This window comes from Megascapheus bottae, chromosome 13 (assembly GCF_031878675.1).
Source record: "Megascapheus bottae isolate mThoBot1 chromosome 13, mThoBot2.hap1, whole genome shotgun sequence".
Lineage (NCBI taxonomy): Eukaryota > Metazoa > Chordata > Mammalia > Rodentia > Geomyidae > Megascapheus > Megascapheus bottae.
Genome location: NC_143521.1, coordinates 40,954,500 through 40,978,446, shown reverse-complemented (window position 1 = coordinate 40,978,446; position 23,947 = coordinate 40,954,500).

Sequence of the window (23,947 nt, the reverse complement as noted above, 5' to 3'; positions counted from 1 at the left end):
TGAATACTGAATTGCAAGAGATACACATTATTACAACTTTTAATGTAATACATGCTTATTTTTAAAAAAATGCAATCTTTAATTGTACTTTCATTTTGATAATTGTGTAGTAAACAATATCACAAGCCATGAATTAACTGGCAACCATTTTCCAAATGAAGTTCTTAATTACAATTGACATTTCAGGGCTCAGAATGAGAGTCACAGCCATCTGCTTTAAAATGGCACTAGCCAAGTAAGAGTTTGGTATAAAGGATTGTGACATTGTTACCAATCTGCTCTAATTCAAAATCAGGTTTAAGAAGAGAATGGAAGACTTTATCAGTCTACCCTCCAGGAAAAATATTGTAATACTAATGTGTGTCTTCCCATAGACCAAAAGTCTTTATTGTAGACACAAAACATGAAGCAAAAGCGTAAAGTAATGTACCACTTTGTATACAGAGATAATCAATGATATAAAAACTAAAATAATAAAATGTTATTTCTTTCTTTAAGAAATGTGCCATTTCTCTTTAAATAATTGCAATATTTAAGGATAGATGAAGAAACTTTTGAGAATTAAAAGCTTAACAAAATCATAGTGTTTCAGTACACTTGAAAGAACAGATGTGGGAATAGAAAGGACTCATTTCCTTTTTTCACTTGGAAACCTGTGAAAGAGCTGATGTTTGTAGACAACTGTGTAATGCTCTATTAGCCAACCCAAGAGCTGATATTAATCACCTTTAAGAGAATAAGAAAACAACCAATTGTTAATAAAATATAATGTTTATTGTAGAATAATTGGATAGTATATGGAATAAATAAGTTTATGCTGATAGGTTAGTGCTTCCCAATATGAAAGAAAAACTTCCAATGGAGTAAACAGACCACAATAAATAATATAAATATTCACAAAATCAGATTTTTTAAATACATTTTCACTAAAGCATGTGAATATTTATAATTCTAGAAGCCTAGAGGATAAAGCAAAGACTATGGTACCTTAGTCTACTTATTGTCACCTTTGATCAGAAAATCAACAGCATCTGATTCCTGGGGGAAAAGTTAAATATGCAATCATACTTTTCACATTTGCCTTCCTTAATCAAAATTTTGCATTTTAAATAGACTCCCCCCCAGGTTACAAACTAATGTTTAAGAAACACTAAAATAAAAGGACCTAAATGACTAATGCTATTACCCTAAACATTCTTCAAATGACGGAGAAACTGTGTTGGCTTATAAGAAAATTTCAGTGGAGAAATAAATAATCTCTACCAATATACCTATGCCTTCTTTATCTTTGTTTGTAGCTTTGATAGCAATGCCTTTTACTATTAAATTTTATTCAACATTTATTACATGAATAGATGAAAAATATTTACTATGTTTATAATTATCTTTAGGTAGAAAAATAAAATAAGCTCTACAATAATATAATGTTCTACCAAAAATTCCAAGACATGTGGGTGAAACTAAACTACTGTTGTCTTCACATTAGTTTTTCATTTCACAATTCAGTGAATTCACTCTATGGTCAATATCCATTGATTTTAGATTTATCCAATTTCAATTAGATTTCATCCAGCATTTACATTCAGATCAAAAGGTGGTTGACTATTAACTGGAATGAAAGTCTTACAAATATTAACATTGATCTTTTCTAGTATTTAGGCCATTGGTCACTTACTCTGCTTATGGAAAGATTAACTTCCTAAAATATTCTATTTTGTGACAAAATGTCATTGACTCATGATAGTCATAAACACATAAACAACTACCATTGCTGCTTTGACCGCAGTAAATAATTTGTATGCAGTTTTAATGATGGAGAACCTCACTCATCATAATTTCAGAGAGTTGAATTGATCCTAGGAAGAGAGGCTGATAATCTGATTGTTCTGCAATGTGCTGGTGTATAATTTCAGAAAGAGAAATTATTTTATGAGGAAACTAATTACATGAAAATGAGGCTCTTCACAAGATGTTAATAAAATTAGAAATACTTTTCAAAAATGAAGAAAAATGGTACAAAGTAAAATTCCTTATCCGAGGAAGATGATTAAAACTCCTATACAATTATTGTCGTGGGAAAGAATGTGAAAGAATTTTTTAAGGAGAAAAAAATGTGTCATTGCTTTGCTTCAGTGTAACAAGAACAACCTCTTTAACCTTCTGAAACCTATAAATATGCACATAAATTATGAAAATCCAGAGTGATATTTTAAATCGTTATTTTCATGGGAAGCCTATCATAAAAGTCTTTGCAAATGAAAAAGTCTTCATATTTTATACATCAGAAATTGGTGGTACGTACAACCCTCTTTTGATTCGCCCATCCATTGTAGGAGATCTGGGATATTTCTATAACTTGGCTATTGCGAATACTGATTGCAGCCAGGAACATGGATATGCAAGAGTCTTTACTTATCCTGATATTTTCAAGAGTGGTATAGCTCTCAAGAGTGATGTGAGCACTGGTGGCTCACACCTATACTCCTATCTCCTCAGCAGCCTGAGATCTGAGGAATGAGGTTCCAAACTAGCCTAGGCAAAAAAGTTGTTGAGACTCCAATTAATTGCCAGAAAAAATACAAGTAGAACTGTGGCTCAATGAGTTAAAGTAATAGGGTTAAGAACAAACAACTCAGCGACAATGCCCAGCCCTTGAGTTTAAGGCCCACAACCATAAAGGAAATGAAAATATAAATAAACAAACAAATAAATAACAAATATACATATCATTTTACTAGTGTTTTATAGCATATATTCCGTTGTTCATATAAACCACATTTTCTTGAACTATTTATCCACCGAGTACCGTCTGAATCATTTCTGAATAACAATGGACATAGCTGGCAAGACAAATAGAAAGCTCACAGAATGAGAGAAGATCTTTACTAGTTATGCATCAGATATAGTCCTCATTGGGGCCGGGAGTTTGGCCTGGTGATTAAAGTGCTTGCCTAGCATGCACGAAGACCCAGGTTCAATTCCTTGGTACCACATATATAGAAAAAGCCGGAAGTGTTGCTGAGGCTCAAGTGGTAGAGTTCTAGCCTTGAGAAAGTCCAAGGACAGTGCTCAGGCCCTGAGCTCAAGCCCAGGACTGGCACACACACACAAAAAAGAATGAGAGTCCTCATATCTAAAAGAGAGATAAAAAATTAATTACTCCCAAAAGAAAATCCTCAAAGACACAACCAAATTAATAAATTAGATAAAGACTTCAAGAGAGAATGAAATGAGAACAATGAGGTGTCTGAGTACATATCTACTTTAATGGCTAACATTCAAAACACTTAATATTTAGTGCTGGTGACAATGTTGTACCACAAAAAAATTATTCACTGTTGGTAAAATCTATATCTCTATGTAAAAATGGTACAGTGCCACAATAGAATAAATAGACATTCTCTGTCATCACAATGGATAATACTTTTACCATTGCCTTTTCCTTTCTAACATGTACAATATTAGCCACTATTCAGAAACATGTGGATCAATATCAATAAAACAGAATTATTATATTTGGGAGTAATCTATATGACTATTGAAGTTAGTATTTAAGTTGCCAAGTGATAGCCTAGACTAAAGACTCAAGACATTTTACAACTTTAGGATCCGTTTCATGTTCAGTAAATATTTCAATTAAAAAAGATGGAAATGTACGTGATACTGAAGAGTGAGGAAGCATCTAAATATACAAACTAGGGATCAAGTGCAAGGTAATGAATGAATTAGCTAGAAATAAAATAGCTGGAAAGACAAGGCTTGTGCAGGCCAGGATCCCAATGTCTTTCATTTCTCACAGACCTTTCTCCTTTATACTTAAGACTTTCTGAATACTATCGTTGCTTCTTTTGTCTTCATACATGTTGGTGTTACATACTTTACGTTACTTGCTTCAGTTCATCTCAATATCCACTGAAGCAATTATTCAAATACATATTCCTAATGTTCTCTCAGATCCATATCTTTAGACGACATCATTTCGAAGTTGGAGCTGAGAAACTTAAGAAATCCATAGATGGACAGCCATAGCACATGTGCTATGAAAAGAAGAGAGACAACATACTTTATAAATCCACATAGACATCTGTATGGAGAATGGACTGAAATTTCATGCATAAAGAATGATATACAGATTCACTAGATTAAAGGTCAGGTGCAGAATCAAAGAACTAAATTATTTTTGTCAGAATGAGTTCATAATATGATATTTGGATTATGTCTAGCAATGACAGATCTCCCAATCTCTCACTATGTACAAAGAGGAAATACCATATCAGAAACAAAAATGTTTTCCAGTGTAAAATGTCAGAGTTACAAAGATTTCAAAACACATAGATAGCATTCAATTATTCTAAGTGAGCAATTTAAAAATCCAGTGATTTTGTTTGATCAAGTCTACAATTATTTCTCAATTAAAAATTAAATTCCTGTCAAGTCATACTATTTAGATTTGCTTATACTGTTAAATACTCCTATACATAACTTACAGAATGGAAAAATACCCTGGCTAATTTAACCACTAGAATTCTCATCTAATCCAGTTGATATATTGCATATAATTAATAATCTGTGAGCAGTTGCATTGTCTACTATCAAATACATAGTTGAAAGAAAATGATCATTTATACATTGTAAGTTTAGTGAAGTAAATGAAGGAGAATTTTTCATTAATAGCTGTACTTTTCATAAATTTTATGAGTTAATAGTGTTCAATTCATGTTACCAAGTGGTGTGCTTCATACATATGTCTCTGAGGGCATTGCAAAGTTGAGAAGAATGTGTAATGAATGTTTGAACAGTTATATTGGTACCCTAGTAATTAGAGAATGGGTAATTAATGTGCATCTGTGTTAGGCTCCTGGGTACTGTCAATGACCCTGTAGTGTATATAAAAAAAGAAATTATGAGTTTAGCAAGGGAATATAGTTTTTCTCTTTTTTCTTAAATTTGGGATCTACATCTGTGTTTAATTAGAAGAAATGAATTCCCATTAACACCATTAGAAAACATGCCATGATTGGTTAAAGCCTTCATGGACTGTGAAACTGATCTAGAAAGCTCAGGAGGTCATAACAGAATTTTCCACCTCAGACTTTTAACTATAAAATGTTAATCCTGAATAGTCTACCTATTAGTTTGTAGACCACTTCCTCCACTTAACTTTTGCCTACTTGCTAACTATAAAAACATATAAACCAACATCTAATGAAGAAAAATGTCATGACGTATTCACTGTGGGATTTTTCACCAGCTATAGGAAGGAAGAAAATTTAATCACACACCTCTGCCATATGCTCAGTATACAAAAATGTCACCTATATTAATGGTAGTATCAGGAAGTTTACTAAAATATAATAGTCACAGATGTTACAGATGACTAGCTGTGCTGATACTCAAGTTTCCAGAGAGAATCAAATTAAATTGCTTTTATCTCCTGAAGCAGAATAACATTTCAATGTGTCCTCAGGGCAAGCAGTATATCTGTACTTTTAAGAGAAACAGTGGTGATTTAATTAATATGCAAGATCATAGGAGAACAATAACTCTCCTGAGTGCTCATAGTCAATGGCCCTCTAAAATTCATTTTGAGAGACACTGACAGAAAGCTGAGCAAAATCTACTGAATCTACTTCTGTAATTAAACATTGCCTTTACTTAAAATCTGGTAAATATTCTGCCAATTTTTCCACTGAGATATTAACTTCCAATAAGAATATTCCCTGTTTTGCATGTAATTATGTTGCAATCATATTCATTATAGACTATAAAGCTTGAATTTAAGAAAAAAACCTATAGTATTGGATACTAACAAATTTTGTAGGCTGACCCATAGTGCTTAAATTTCACTCATAGGGAAGTTTGCTATTGGAATAAACATATAACACTAGTTGTGATTTGTTTTGAAAGTTATTGTGCTTTTGACATGTTTTGAAATTTTTGTTTAAGGATCTCATGAGTGGTGCTCATACGGTAGATTTTTTTAGTTCTTTTTGGATATCTCCATGCTGTACTCCATCATGACTGCATTAATGTATTTTCTCAAGCAGTGTTGTACAAGGAAATGTCTCCCTCTACACGCACACCAGAATGTCTTATTCATTTGTCTCTTGTAGGGTAGTCATTCTCACCAGGGTAAAGAAAGATCTGGTAGTAGTTTTCAAGTTCAAAAATAGTTCAGTAAATTGAATATTTCTAAATCTGTCTCTGGGCCATTTTTACCATGTTCTTTGGTATTAATCTTTATGTTACCCTCTGGCCAGATGCATCGCTTTGAGTTGTCTTGCATTCTGAGGTTTTTTTCTCTTTCCCTTGTTGGTTGTTTCCATTGCTGCACTGGAGTATTTTGGTTTGAGGCTGATTACCACAGCATTGCTCACAAATAGACAAGAGAGAGGATTTATCAAAATATCCACTGATAGATTAGTAGAAAAGGAAAATGTGGCATTTTTTCACCAGAGTGCTGTTCAAACCTATCAATGCAAGTCATCCTGTCATCTTGTAACTACAAGGCTAAATCTAAAGAAATTATGAATAGTAATTTTAGACAGGTATGTAATGGAAACCACACATGAATTCATAAATCTAAAGAGTTCATCTTAAACAAAGAGCAGAATATTGATTATCAGAAATTGGGGACAATATTGTAGGAGTGAAGTTATAAAAGGAGAGAGGTATGTGCAGTGCTACATATAATTAAAGATCAGGAAACATATATATATATATATATGGAGAGTACAAATGTTTCAGTTGTTATGTGTGTATTCACTGCTGTCTATGTACCATTTGAGATATAGCTATAATCCAGTATATTATTTTTAAAGTGCATATAAAAATGTAAAGAACTTTTTTGCCTGAGTTGGCGTCAGACATTCATCCTTAGCTCTCAATCGCCTAAATAGCTAAGATTAAAGGCATGACCCACTAGTGTCTAACTTATGGAGACATATTTTATTCTGTTTATAATCAAATGATAAAAGTATAAAGTGATGGATATGTTAATCAAACTTACCTGATCACTTCCCAGAGCATACCTAAATCACATTACTATATCATACCTTATGAATATGTACAAATGCCATGTGTCAATCATAGAAGTTTAATAATAATTTTAAAAGGTAAAATTTCACCTCATCTTAAATTTATATGTTTCAAATTTGAGTCATTACTTCAAAAATGTGAATATAAAACCGTACATATCAAATACAAAATTTTACAATAATATTAGTTCAATAGTGGCAATTTTTTGAGGATATATTCCTTTATTTATTGACATAAATACAGGACATAACTTTTGTTATATTTGATATCAATACTGATACCACTATTTACTGACAGTGCTAATATAGGAGATACGCTATATAATATTGTGTGTGTGTTTGTGTGCGCAGACATGCACATGTATGCGTGTTCTGGTACTGGGGCTTTGAGCTCAGGGCCTTGGACTCTAGCTCAACTTTTATGCTCTACCACTCAAACCACATGCAGTTCGGCACTTTGCTGGTTAACTGGAGAGGAGTCTGTTGGACTTTGCTGCTTCGGCTGGCTTTGAACCTCAGTCCTCAGACGTCGGTCTGAGTAGGACAATTACAGGTGTGCGCCACTGATGCAGGTTACTCTCTTTAATTTTTCCTTCTTTTTCTTTTGGTACTAGGGTTTGAACTCAGGGCCTTTACTTGTTAGGCAGACACTAGTTCTGAGCTATGCCTTCCATCCCTTTTTGCACTGATAATTTGTGCCTGGGACACACTCAGCTGTCAGGCTTACGGCTTGGGATGACAAGTTCATATCACAGGTTTGGGAGGGGTCCCGTGAACTCTTCTTCCTGGGCTGGCCTCAAAACACCATCCTCCCCATGTGAGCCTTCCAAGTAGCTAGGATTCCAGAGGAACTGAGCAGCAGCTTTGCCTGTCCTGTCTACAACCGGCAGCCATGTCTCGTGGGCCTATCCAGCCTCTGCTCATATGAAACAACCCAATACACAGACTCATTCTGTTCTATGGCTGTGCTTCTCCGTGACGTCTACATGCAAGCGAAGAGGAGCAAGTAGCAAGAAACAGAGCCAGTCACAGACAGGACCCATGTGATGAAGGATGAATTGTACCTCTTTTGTTTGTCCCTCTGCCAGTCCCAGGGCTTAAACTCAGGGCCTGACCACTGTCCCTGAGCTTTTTTTTTTTTTTCCCTCAAGGCTAGAGCTCTACCGACTTGAGCCTCAGCTGCATTCCTGACTCTGGATAGGTGACTGGAAACGAGTCTCATGGACTCTTTCCCCTGCGCTGGCGTCTAGTGCAGTGCTCGGTCTCAGCCTCCTGACTCAATAGTGGCAATTTTTAAATTATTTAAATTTAGTTAGTTATATTTTAGTATTTAAATGTATGGCCTCCATTTTCTTGTTGCTCTAAGAACATATGATTAGGCTGAAAGGAACTGTAAACAATGAAATGTTAAATTTATATTTCTTCATTACTAACTCTTGCACTATACTAACTTTAATGCCAATAGTTCCAGGATAAAAAAATTGTTATTTCTGGGAATGAGTCAATTTATCAATCCATATTTCTTTTGTGCTTTTCCTTGAAAATAACATTGCCTAAATAAGAAAGGTTGTTACAGTATGTTAACTAATCATGATGATGATGAGGAGGAAGTGGAGGAAGAGAATGAGGATGAGGATGATGATGATGATGATGATGATGATGGTGATGATGATGATGATGACGACTAAGATGGTGGGTGAATGGCACTGGCATTAGTAAATATAATTACTTGGAAGACTTTTCAGATAAATTATATTGAAGACGGTTTTGAATTATTTTTCTAATCTTGCTTCAGAGCTGTGCCATTCAAATGTGTTTGTAGGCTGCCTCTGCAACTTGATGTTCAGTAAAATGTAGCCAAAGACAGGCTATGATATATTAAATACAGTAGGACAGAAAACTCAAAAACAGTGACAGAGGATAAACCAAAGGGGGGGAGGGAGAAAGAAAGAAAAGGAAAGGAAAAAGAAATAACTTTACATAGTACATTAAAAACAAAAAGACAAAGAAAAAATTTTAAAAAAAACTTGTTTTTTTGAGTTCATTTCGATCAGTTTCATTTTTTTGGTCATACATATATAGCTATTGAGCTACTTTGATTCTCTGCTAGGACTATCCTAGACATATACTAATTATTTCAAATGAGGGATTCATGGAAACAGAAATTCAATATAAAAAATGAGAACACTTGACATATGTAAAAAACAGAACAGGTCTTAACAGATCTAAATTGAGTCTTAAGCAATAAGCAATTTGAAAGATATGTTACATTCAGTTCATTGAAATTGAACTTTTTCATTTCTGGTTATTTTTGCCTAATTTGAGAATTATGCCAAGATAATACAGTGTCTTAAAGTGGAAGAAAATAATGACATCTGGGTAAAACAGTTCTATTATATGCTGTTTTATGAAATTAACTGCCACTAAATGATGTTTTCAAAGTTACTGAAACAAAATGGCAGCATACCTTCAACAAATATTAAAAACATTTATTACAAGTAACGAAGATATGCCAATGCATATTCAAACAAAACAAAATACTGCAACCAGACCAGCCCAATGAGAAAATTGATGTATGGTTGATGGGGATGTGGTAAGTACTGTTGAAGTGTCTACTGAGTTTATTTAGCATTTGTTTTCTCTATATATAATACTGTTTATCCCATCTAGTGAGAATTATTTTAATCTACAGATGTTCTCCATGAGAATACTACTGAATAGAAAGGTTGCATAGTGGTTTTCTCATGGGTATGGCACAGACTGGTGGTCCACTGAGGTGACTCTTTTCTTTTGATATTACCTATGGAAGTAGCCAGCTATCCCTTGACACATATACTCAGCCATTGTTTTCTCTGAACTTGAAAACACAAAAGGATTCTTTGGCTCTGTGTTCAAGAACATGCACCTAGTTTTATTCCACAAGTGTGTGCAAAGCTGAGAAACAAAGGCTGGAATATTGCTGAACACTGTTTAACAGTACCATATCGGATTTGATTATTTTGGTACTATAAAAAATAACCTAAATGTAATCTTTAAGTATCCAGAACAACTCTTCTTAGGGTAACCTGGTCACTAAGAGATGAGTGAAATAGACAATTATTCTTTCTTCCCTGCAAGCACCATTTCAGGAAACATAAGAAGACATTCTACAAAGAAAATAGAATGATCCAAATGAAAGGATCTCTAGGATATGGAAACAAGAGCTTTATCTTGTGTGATTGTTGTTCTTAATAACCTGTGTTATTTTTCTTCTCTTTTTTTGCCCTTTGGTTAATCTCATATTGTTACTCTATCTGACTTTGTTACCTGGTATATTGTATATACACATATTTGTTTATTTGAAATAGGAAGGGGAAGGGGGAGAAAGATGATTGGGAGGGAGTGGGAGACCGAAATGGGGACAAAAACATGAGAAGAGGTATCAATGTGTGAGAAGTAATGCACAGACTATCTGGCAAATGTAACTGTAACCCCTCCATATATTACCACAACAATAAAAAAATTTAAAAAAATGATAATTTAACAAAGAAAATAATGATTCACTGTTCTTAAGCCCTCAGATCACTGGTGCATTTTGAACTTTGTTTTGGTATGTTCTCAAAGGGCTGCCGTATGCAATAATCAGTCAATGGATTTTGTTTTCACTCTGTTTGCTCTGAAACACAGTGCAGGAAAATGAGTTTTCTTTGTCCATGCATTTAAATAATTCTTAAGATAAGATCTATGTGTTAAAGTCTATCCTGGCTTCATAAGAAATAAAAGCAAATCTTGTTGAAGTTTTTCTTTGTTTGGCTAAAATAAATCACTTTTAGTGCTGAGAACTGTTCTTAAGAGTGAAATGTAGACAGTAATTCATGAGATAAATATATTGCTCTAAAAGGAAAGGATACTTTAATAAGATACTTATTCCCCAGAGCAGTAAAGAAGGAAAAAGAAAAGGCAAAATAGAAAAAAATTCAGAAACAAATTAGAATAGCTCATTGAAACCTGAAATGCAGCTTTTATACAATTAACTCCTCTGTTCTGAAATATTTGCTTAGTGGGCAATAACAAATGTTTCAGTTTTGTTTAAGATACAGGGTAAAGTTTACATTTTGACCTATCATTTTATTTCTGTCTCTAATCAGAAGATTGACTCTTTTCAGCTATGGAATGAATTCCTAATGCATTCAAATAGGTTTTTCATCCTTCCCTGCTTTTTACTGTAACTTTTAATAACTGGACATTTTCCTCCCACCTCTGAAGCAGCTTGTGTTGATCAGCGTTTCAAAGGTTACTTTTCTTTTTAAATCTTTGTCAGTCCTGGGTCTTGAACTCAGGGCCTGAGAACTGTCTTTGTACTTTCTCAAGGCTAGATATCACATGAGCCACAGCATCATTTCCAGCCTTTTCTATGTATACATGGTACCGAGGAATTGAACTCACGTCTTCGTGCATGCTAGGTAAGCACTCTACTACTAGGTCAAACTCCTACCCTCAAAGATTACTTTTCACTATGTGATAAAAACTAGTTTAGTAAATTTGGTAAACTTATAACTGTAAAGCAAAGTTAGTCTGTTGAAAAAATACTTGTCATGATTATATTTTAGCTTTAATGAGGTACTTTATTCTTTGAGACCTGATTTTTTTTATATTTTAGTAAATGCCAAAGCATATTTCTTTCAGTTAATTAAAAAGAATTTAATTTTTGAGAGGAGTACACAAAAAAGCACAGTAATTATGATAATAAAAATCCTCTACTGAATTTAGATAGAATATATTTAGTAGACAATATACTTACGATAATGTTTTAAAAAGGCCTTCTTCAACTCTGAGAAAACATGTAGACCTTTATGTAAATACTTTTTAAATATCCTTAACAGAAAGAAGTTAAATACAGTCTTTTAGATCTCTGTGCCATTAGTGACATCATATGGCATTAATTATGGAAAGTCCTGAAATGTGAAATTTCTAATCATAATTACAAGGACTTTAGTAATAATTTAAAAATCAATTTATCAACAAAATAAAGATTACCTTTAAAACCTTTATCAAAGTTCATGTTTTACATATCTATTTAGAGAATGAAAGCACTTATTTACATTATTTCAATCATTAAAATTATTTTAAACACAGAAAATTAACTGAGATTTTAAGTTAAGTAAAATTTTCCAGCATGGATAAACACTGTAGCTTTTCTTTCTCATGGGCAATACATTCCATCACCCCACTAAATGTCTGAAGCTATGGTTACATTTTTACCACTTAAATATTGTTTCCCTTATTCGTACACATCAATAGGTAATTGAAACCAATTAAAATAACTAGATCAAATTTAACATGTATTACAATACACTGAGATAAGAAGTACCTCTTAATCCAATATATATATATATATATATATATATATTTTTTTTTTTTTTGCCAGTCCTGGGCTTGGGCTCAGGGCTTGAGCACTGTCCTTGGACTTTCTCAAGGCTAGCACTCTACCACTTGAGCCTCAGCACCACTTCCAGCTTTTTTGTATGTATGTGGTACCAAGGAATCGAACCCAGTTCTTCGTGCATGCTAGGCAAGCACTTTAACCACTAGGCCAAACTGCCGGCCCTGTCCAAAATATTTTTGCACTGTGCTTACTATTCTTATTTTGATGATGTGTGTGAGACCATAAAATATTTCTATGAAGAGATGTATCGTAATATTATATTAATATAGTACATACCAGTTACTTGAATGGAAGCATGATGTAACAGTAACATTTGATCACTTGAACAAGAGGGCTACTAGCTACTATTAACCATATACTAGCATATACAACTTGTAGACTATATCCCACCTAGCATGAAGCTTGATTTGTGCACAAGATTTGTGAACAAGATTTGTTCATATTATTCAGAATAGTGCACACTTTAAATGTTATTTCTTGTGTATTTCTGAATTTTGCCATGTACTGTCTTTGCAATCTGAGGGACTATAATTGAAACTGAAAGATATCTCCTGTAAGATAAATTACTGTATATAGATTTTGGTATGATTAGAACATGTTTTAATCAGAGAACTACCTGAATTAATGAAGAATGTTTCTCACCAGTATTCTGTTTAAATCAACTTTATCTCCAAATAGAATCTTTTAACAAGTTATCATTTACTGATAACGTAATTTCCTAAAGAACCTCCTTTTTCCCTTATATTATTAGCTTGCAAATTTGGAGTGGTAATTTACACCATTGAAAGCTATCAATTTATACCTAAAGCCTTCATTTTATTTAGTTATATATAAATATAAAAGTTTATATATTTATATCAATAATAATTTTCACTTTTATAAAATTACAGTATACCTCTTCCCAAAACCCCACCTGATTTCATTGACTGTCACATGATTTCCTTTAATAACTGTTTTTATTTGTTTGTGTGTGTTTTTTATGATTGTTTTGTATCTGTGATTATGAGAATGAATGTCTCAGGGCCGCTGATTTAATACAGGCTCCCATATCTTCTAAGAATAGATTTTAAAATTATTTTTTGCATAATGCAATTATAAGAGAAAAGAATGGTTATGCAGGATATTATCTGTCCTTGTATAATTATGCTTTGCAATGCTGAACATATTTTCTTACACTCTAGAAGCAAAATTTTACAGGGATTATATAAAGCACTGAGACCAATTTTAATTATGATGCTATTTCTGTTCATAGTTTAGTGTTCATGTTCTCTCATCTATGGGGTAATGCATATGCTATTCCAAATGAATGAAGAATTGAGAGTACCAGACCTTTTCTTTCCAGGTCTTCAGACAAGCAAATCGCATGCTTTGTGCAGTGAAGATTTCTTTTTAAATCAAACTTGCTCAAAACAGCTGAAATATTTCTGATTGTTTTCTCCTTACATGCAAATGGTTATAAATGTTCTTAAATAATTAGTGTGAAATATATTTATTTGTTATAATGGATTTGATTGTAGATACTGAAAAGTTAAGTTTTTCAAATTTTAAAATGTTTGGACATTATGAAATGTATGGTCAGCAGACATAAGCCATCATATCTAGCTCCAAAGGGTCACCTTTTACAAGACATCCTGGATATGGAAGTGTATTGAATTCTGTGTAATAAATTTTGGATAGTCAATGAAGTATATATGAAAACATCTCCTGGGTCTGGGAGTTTGGCCTAGTGGTTAAAGTGCTTGCCTAGCATGCACAAAGACCTGGGTTCGATTCCTAGGTACCACGTACCTACAAAAAAGCCGGAAGTGGTGCTGAGGCTCAAGTGGTAGAGCTCTAGCCTTGAGAAAGTCCAAGGACAGTGCTCAGGCCCTGAGCTCAAGCCCAAGACTGGCAAAAATAAAAATAAAAAAATAAAAAAAATAAAAACATCTCCTATCATAGACTACTGTCACCTGGTAGGCAAGATAAAATTTTAAAAAATATTTTTCTTCTTTTCAGTGGTGGCATTGAGTATATATATATATATTCCAGATAGAAAAGAGTGAGTGATGTGAACAGGTAGGTAAGGTGGTATTTTTTAGACAAGTGAAACAAGTGCATCTGATCAGCAACCTGAAGAAATGGATGGGAGTGATCTCATATTTACTCCAAAAAGGAACTTTTAAGCAAAGGAAGTGCGATTATCCTAATGCCACAACATGCCTGAGTTAGGCAAGGGGCTGACTGGTGTCAAGGAAAATTAAAATGACACAAACAAGCAAAATATTTGGAATTAATCAGATGAGAGAAATAGCAAGGAACCAGAGTAGGTAGTTAACGTAGGCCACTTTGAGAGAGGAGTAAGCATTGGAAGTCTGATTAGGCCTAATTTGATTTTACAACATGGCTTTTATTAATTCATGAAAAGTGGATTGATGAGAGAAAGGGCAAAAGAACAAAAACTGTTTGGATTTTATTAAAGATTGCTGGAAAACTACTACTGACAGAGTACTTGATGAGAAGTGGCTCTTAAAAATAGTTCTAAGAGCCAGGTTCAGTGGCTCACGCCTGTAATCCTAGCTACTCAGGAGGCTGAGATCTGAGGATCAAGGATCAAAACCAGCCTGGGCACAAAAGGACGTGAGACTCTTATCTCCCATTAATCTCTAGAAAATGGAAAGTGGGGCTTGGCTCAAGGGTAGGGCAGTAGCCTTGAGTTGAAGAGCTCAGGGAAAATGCCCAGGCCTAGTTCGAGCCCCATGACCAACCAAAAAAAAAAAAAAAAATGAAAGTTCCAAGAAGATTTGCTGATATTTCTTTTTAGTATATGAGACAGGGGATACTGGCCATTTTCTGAAATTTATAGGAAAAGTATACGGTCATGATTTTCAGAAATATAGATTTGAGAAATATAGATTTATTTTCACTTCACTTATCTAAAAGAAAAGAAAGAAGTAAAAGGAAGAAGGGAGTAAAAGATGCATGAGAAAGGAATAGAGAGTAGGACTTATTGTAGCCAATAAAATCATAATTCCTGCAATTAAAATTCAAAACCACAACAGGAATATATGAGACAAGTTACTATAGTTTGAGCAATGATGAATCATGTCAATCATCACATCAATATTTTGTGCAATTAGAATTCCATATGTAAGGCAAGTTTTTTGAATTATGAGTCATAAGATTCTTTTTCAGAATTAAAATTTGACAATATTGGGAGAGTAGTTTTATCAGTTTGAACCAATGCAACAAAATAATTTATCCTGGGTTTCTTACATAAAGTAATGTTTAAGAAGCTCAAAATCAGAGTGCATTCATGGTCAGATCTATGGAGACTGGGGGGAGGCGGGGAGGGAGCAGAGGGGACAGTTCTGCTCCTGACTTACAGAAGGTCACATGACATCATATGGGAGACAGATGGAAGTCTGTGTTTCTCTTTAATTCTTGCACAGATACAAAACCAACCATGAATATTAAATCCTCATGAATGTCATCTAAATCTAATTTCCTTCCAAGGAATCCATTTTCTAATGAATCCAGATCAGGGGAGAAATCAATTTTAGGGACACATACAGCCCTTAAAGCAGTGCCAATATTTACAGGATTCTTCCTGTTGTTCTGACCTTATAAAACATTAAATAGTTAAATATTTTAGAAAACATAGCAGTATTTTCGATAGCAACTTATGCGTAACTCAGGTTATAGTTAGCTTATTTTTTGTTGGGTCTACTTCATTTTAAAGAAAATGGTGGAGGTGATACCTGCCATCTTACAGATGTCTCCAGTGTGATGGATAAAAAGAGCAGTGAGAGCTGAGGTTATATGTTGTCTAACTTTATTCATCAATAAAGCAATTCTAATGGATCTCAGTTTTACAAATATGCGTGAAAAAGGAACATGAATTCACATAAAGGATTCCAGCTGTTTTGCTGAATTTTCAGGTATCAGCTATGTTTAGCATTCTACTAGTCACAGGTGACAAATAATGCTCACACATCTGCTTGCTAACAATATAATCTGGCTCATTTACTATCACTAGTTTCCTACTATGGTGCTCACAGGAGATGTTCAAAAAATACCGAATGAAATGCTTCTTCCTGTTGAGGTGAATAAATATACCAATGGGGTAGGAAAGGATAGACAATGTAGTTGTTCTTTTTCTTACAAGAAAGAGTTGCAGGCCACATGAAATATGGGAAGTATATTGGACATGATTGCATTTTGATAACACTATCAAATGATCAGAGTTCAGTAGAAGTCTAATTCAGTTTACCCAAGAAATCTAAAATAGGTCACTTCCCCTGAGAATGTGTCTTTAGATTTAGGAGAAAGATAATTTCAATTTCTGCTCAGTTTGTTTCCAGAGCCAGCAGTGATCCAAATGATTAAACCTCCACCACTGGGAATAGTTACCATTCAATGTTTCAGCTAGCTATGAATGAGTCAACAAATTGCAAGCTATTTGGTATGTTGCCCGTAAGAACCGTTAGTTTTAAATGTTCTCAAATAAGCCACTGAAAATCCAATAAAATAAACTACACTATTTTTCAAAGATGTAAGCACAATAGAGTTTATGAAAATGTCTAAACTTAAAAGTGCTTTAGCTATGTATGTTGCATTTTAAATACTTATTTTACTTTAATATAATTTTGTTTTAAAATCTAGTAAATAAAATCTTACTTGTATTTTTAATTGGAAAATTATATGAAATTTTCTGTGGGCCTGGGAATTGAGTCAGGACTGTATCATTTAGCTATGTCACCAGCTCTTAATGAAAAATGATAAATCTTTATAATGGCAATTATAAATCTTTGTAATATATTTCTGTCCCAAACATTTTCTAATCTACAGTTTATATATCGTAAGCTTAGCAGATATTGATTTTTCCATCTTTCCTTTTCTCCTCTTACATCCTTCCTCCCGGTATCATCAGCTCCACTTAAATTTCACTGAGAAAACAAAATATCAAAAGATACCATTCACATTCTTCCATACTCAAACAGCTTACTAGATCTATGCTTAGATACATTGTTTTCCCTCCAGGTCATCATGATTAAAGTCTGGCCATCATCACCTGGTCAGTGACATTCATTGACCAAAAATTCCTTTGTTCTCTTTGTCATTGAGGCTCCTTTACCCCTTTAAGCTCCTTGCTACATGCTCCAGCCCACAGGCATCTCTAGACTTACCCTTAGAGTGTAGATCTTCCTTGGTTAAATGAAGAATCCTTAGATGATCTATCTTTTAGTAATTCGAGTTGGTAGAACCAAATCAAATGAATCCTATGAAAGTCACTCACAAATATTAACTTCAGCAATAACTGGCACCTGTACAAAGAAGTAAATAACTATACTAAAGTAATTAGGTTTGCCATTAAAAAATAAGTTTATTAAATTACAGCACCGATTACTTAATATGTTGATTTGATGAACACACTGGAAAATCACAACATTGCTGACTTTACAATAGAACACTTGATTTTTATGGAGTTTTCAGTCCATTTTTTAATGTAAGTTAATGTAATGTAATGTAACTAAAAGAGGATTATTTTAATTATATATGATTATAAGGACCAAATTATTTGAAAGAATGTTAGCCTTTAAACCATGAGATGGTTGTGTTCTGATTGAAAAGAAATGTTATTCCTTTATTAAAGGATTATTAATATTAGATTAAGCTAAATTAGCTGATTCGTAAATCCATATGTTGTGAAGAGTAATTGTTCTCTCTAAAATCTTTTTCTTCTCTTTTTAAAGCCAGAGGAAGAAAAAAATACCTTCAAAGGTTACAACAAAGCATGGAAAGCCCCTCATTACATGCTTTTCTATGTTTCTAAAAATGTTTATATGTCAGAAAGATGGCATTTGGCCAGCAAATGCCTGAAACTTATATATGTTCACTGGAGGATTTCCTGAAAATATTTCTGTGAGTGCAGAAAGAGTCCCTTGTTCATGACAACTTTTGCTTCATAAGATAACAGGAGTCAGCAGATTATACACGAAGGGGTACTAATAAGGTTAATAAGCAAAATGTCTCAAGATCCCTACTGAGAAATAATTGTACAAAATTCAGAATGTTATAGTAAACCTGAATTTGTTAACTGAAAAGGATTAGCTAGTATTTTCTCAAAGTCATATTTTCAGCTGATTTGCTTATATTTTTGTTCCATAGTATCTCTATTTTTCTTTGGAAACTCTAGAATTAGGGTTTACTATCTAGAAATTACCCAAATAAGAGTTTTTTGAAAGTGACATTGAGTAGAAATGAGATAGATAGTCATACAAACATCTCAAATATATTTATACATACAGATACATCACACACATATATATCCATATATATTCATGTATACCCACTGATGTAATACATGTATTATAAAATATAATAAACATATTCACATATATTACATGTATAGATATTATGTATATATTTAATCACATATTTATATGTATAAATGTTTATATATATATACCCACATATGTATCCACTGGTGTCGTATGTAATGTATATGTAACATGGTTGTTACACAAGTACATACATGCATATATGCATACACACACATATTCCTGCATGCATATACATTATATATGTAATACATATATTACACATACTGTATAGGTATTATATATTTATATTATATACTAGAATATATAATATATGCTATATATCATATAACATATGTACATTTATAGTGTATTATATTAAATATCATGTTGGCTATATATAATATATACATGTTACAGATGTTTATATGTCGTGTATATGTTATATATTATATTTAAGTAATACATATTACATCAGTGGTAGTATGTGGTATGATTGATAAATGATACCTATCTTTCAGTTCTATTTCCTTCTGCTTCCTAGCCACTATGAGGTGTTTGTTCTCCTTTTTCACACACATCCACCACTGTGAGCTTCTGACTCGCTATGGTTCCAGGGTCAAGGAGCCAAGGAGTATAGGCTTAAAAACCCTGAAATTGTGAAACAGAATAAATCTTTCCTCATTCTAAAGATTTTTAAGCTATTTTCTTCAGTACAAGAACATTAACTAATTCCTTGCCCCCCTCCCCATACAAATACATACCTAGAAAGAGACATACTTGATCTTGTGTGATTCAGACACGGCCAGGGATATTGGTGAGAACTACAGATACACGAAAAACAATCATATAGATTATGTACCTATATGGAAAATATTTGTTCCTTGGGTAAGTCTGGGAAATGTTTGAAAACTGATCCTTGTTGTTTTTCATGGGGTAAGAGGTACTGATGTCCTTTATTATGTATCCTGGAAATCATGTCTTCAAAGATGAAAGCTATCATTCAATCCCATTTACCAGAAGCACACCTCAATACATCTTAACTATGTGAGGTTGCAGTTTTTTCTTTTCTCATTATCCTTCTCCTTCTCTCCTTTTCTCATTTTCTTCCTCTTTTCTCTCCTCTTTTCTACTGATTTTCTCTTCCTCGAGGCAGCCTCAAAATAACTATCAGGTTCCCTTTTCCTGCTTTCTCTCTTACTATTTGTAACTCAAGGGAAATTTCTAAGAGTAGGCTCATTCAGTATTGACCATGAAAAAATTTGGCAATTTTTCCCCTTTGTTTTACTCCTGTATAATAATTAGCTGTTCACAACAACTGCTTCATTGTTCCAAACCTCTGATAATATCACACCTCCTTTTCATACATTCAGACAATCAATCCCTGATTAATGGTGTAAGAAGTTTGTTTTACTGTCAGGATTATCATTTACTAGAAGTCTTGGAAGAGATAATAGGGTCATTATCCATGTAATGGGATTTCCTATGGCTAGCTTTTTGTATATGATATTTCTACATCTATGGATTCAACAAATCCCACATAGAAATATCAGAGAGAAACAATTGTTCACTACTGAACTTGTGCATAAATATATTATTCAATTTAAAGTATAGAATGCATAGGAAAATGAGTATCAACTATCAGCAAATACAATGCCATTTTACATAATATCCTTGACCATCAACAAAATTTAGTGTCTACAGGGGTCCTTACAACCAATTTCCTATGGATATCAAAATAGAGTTTCATGTCATAATACAATGGTTATGTATCATGCCACAATCTAACATCAAAATTTATATATCAAATGAATATTAGAAATAATTACAATAAATTGATGATTATTTTGCTTTAAATTTACTCATAAAATAGTTTGTTGGCAGAGGTAATTAAAATAATTTTATTGATATCCTACCTATGTATATATGAATTCATATTATAGAAGTGACTGTTCAATATTTCAAATACTCATAAAATTATACATGAATCTACAATAAGGGAGTTTCTGACCTGAGTCTAGCTCTTAACAATTTCTAATTCTATAATGAAAAATAAAATGGGTAGAAATACGTTTATCAAAAACTTGATAATCCACAAAATATTATTTGTCATAATAGAATGCAAATAAATCTTAATTTCCATAGAGTAAGGAAAATTATGAATATTATCTCCTCCTCGCTTTGTTGCTGCTTATTCTAGTTTTCTTTGATCTTCTTTTTTCCTTTATTTGAGGTTTATGTAACAGAATTTCAAAGCTAGGAAAGACAGGAAAATAAATTGAAGTAGCTAAAACCAGGTGTGGAGAGTCTATTATCTGGAGAGTTTCAAAATGGGTTACTACACGCATATATCTATCTCTTCATTTTTATCTTTACCTCAAAGTTTCCCATTGCAGTGGGCTCAAGTGAGAGGTCAAGTCTTGATTGAATACCTTTGTGAAATGGGCTAGTCTAGGGTCATCTATTGTTCAAGTATTCTTAGAGAATTTATTCTTGTCTGATATGAAGTCTTGCCCTCTTTTTTATGGTTGAAGCCAAGGTGATACATTATGCCTCACAGAAAGCACATGTTGACTTTTTTGGACTACCTCTTCACCCCACAGAAGTTGTTTCCTGCCATTCTTATTTTGAGATCAGGTTAGGTTATTTGGTCAATCTTCACATAGGACTTTGCTTCTTTTCTTCCAGAGCATTTAAATGGCTATGGTTTATTGTTAGTCTTTGGTTGTGCCACCAAAATGAGGTCAGTTTTTATACAAAATAATCAATGCTTATTAACTCAAACAACCTTATGAACTAGTAATTTGAACAGTAATTTTAAATATCATGATAGTATGTTAGTTAGTGGGAACTAACTGGTATACTTGGTGGGTTTTCTATGAGGTATGGGATCAAGAGAAATCAGAGATGATGCCTTCTCTGAAAAGTCATTTTTCATGAGATCTTGTACAGTTTGCAAGTTTCATCTGTGTCAGAATGCCTCCTTTGTAAAGATAGAAATGAAGACACAAATAGAACTTCACTTTTAAGCTTATATAAATAAAAAATTGTACATAAAATCCCATGTAAAATTTGTTTCCAAATACTATTCTCTATTATTTTGTTGTTGTCTGTTGTGGAGCTTGAATTCAGGCCTGAGTACTGTCCTTTAGCATTTTTGTGCTCAAAGCCAGTGCCCTACCATTTGAACCACAGCATCACATCTGGTTTTGGGGTAGTGAATTTGTAGGTAAGAATCACAGGGGGACTGTTCTGCCCTGGTTTGCCTCAAACTGCCATCCTTAGATCTCAGCTTCCTAAGTACCTGGAATTAGAGTTTTGAGACACCAGAGACTGGATAAACAATTTTCAACTAATGAAAAACATGAAAAATTACAGTAATAATGGAATAGTCACACTCACTCCAATGAAGTATAGAAAAAGGAAGACTAATCATCCTAAATAAAGTACTATAAGGAAACAGTGTCTGATCCTAGGGGTCTGAAAAGTTTATACAATTTATTTTAAATGCTTTGAGATAAAACTAAGGATGCTGAGTCAGAAAGGAAACCATGATGTACTGACAATGTCACAAATTCTCTACCTCTCTGGATAATATGAGCAAAATAAGAAATAATCTCCTTTTTAATAAACGGAAGCACATCCATATTTTTGGTTTATCAATACTCTTTCTCCAAAAATATTAAAAGTTTGAAAAATGCATATATGAATGTATTCTATTAACAAGGAATATCTAGGAATTGTCTAAAAGCCTTTTTTATTTTCTATACATTTCACATCTGTTGATATATATATATATATATATATATATATATATATATATCAAACACAACAAAAATGGAACTTAGCCACCAAGTTAGTCCCCAATTACCCAGGCAATACCACCAAAACAACATCTCTGGTTATTTCACAGATTTCTTGATTTCTGATTTCTTCAAAATCCAGTATGCAGTGTTCCATGCATCTTTAGTTCTCCCATTGCAAATTAAGTAATTTCCATGATCTATTACATCAAGCAATTTCTACCCCTTGAAAAATCTCCTTAAAAGATGGCAGCAGTTCAGTGTGAGTTTTTCTGAGCTCTCGCCAAGATACCAGTTCTGGCATCATAGGGAAATTAAGCTTTAGCACCACAGACATCTCACTCAGAGAGGAGAAAGGCAGGAAACCCATGCAAGAAGACAGTGTGGAGCGACACCAGCCGCTCAGAGCGGCCTCTGAGACAAAGCCTCCCTCCAGCACCTGAGCAGATAGCACTTCTCAGCAGCTCACCCCGCCCGCGGCAGACAGAGCCATACAAAGCCTGCACGAGCCCAGAGCCATCACCCGGCTGTGAACGGACCTGCCAGCTTCACAGAACTGGAGAATCCAGCAGTTTGTGAGTAGCTCTGTAGAGAAATTTCCACTTCTGCTCACAGAACGACATTGGGAAGGAATCCCCTCCCCCACCAGCCAAGAGCAGCACCATCTTGAGTTGTGACAAAGACCTTGCCAAACCCACTGGAGCCTAAGAAGTGGTGCTGGCAGCAGCATCATTCAAAAGGGCAAAGGTTTTCCCAACTGCAGCTTAGCCGGATGTCCGCCCTGGTGCTAGTGGAAGTTGGTCCCCTGGGTGGGGCCTCAAGTCTGTTTAACAAAGCTATTCACAGTTCCACCTTTTGTTTTTTCTCTACTCAATCAAGCAAGCTGATCAGAAAAACCACAAAGCCAATTCGCAAGAGAAAAAGACTTTTTGAAGTGTTTGGACCCTGAATTTATTGGAGAAACAAATTTCCAATCCTACCCCTCAGCAAAAAAAAAACAAAAACAAAAAAAACTAAAGAATACCTCCCTTTTTTCCACAATTTTTCATTTGCATTTTTATGTGTTCTTTTGGGTTTTTTTGACATTCTACCACCACCTTTTTTTAATGTTATGCTTCTTTCCTTTTATTTATTTATTTTTTCCCCTCTTTCCTCTTGTCATTGTGGTTGTTTCTAGAAACATATTGACAACACTGGGTACACTCCTACATTACTCTTTTCTTACCTCCCCTCCTGTCTTTCATACTATTTTTCCATCTCTGGTCCTCTGTTCATCTTTCAACTTTTATAATGAATGGATCTACAGAGTGGGAGAAGATCTTCACTAACCATACAACGGACAAAGGCCTCATATCTAAAATACATCAACAGCTCAAAAAA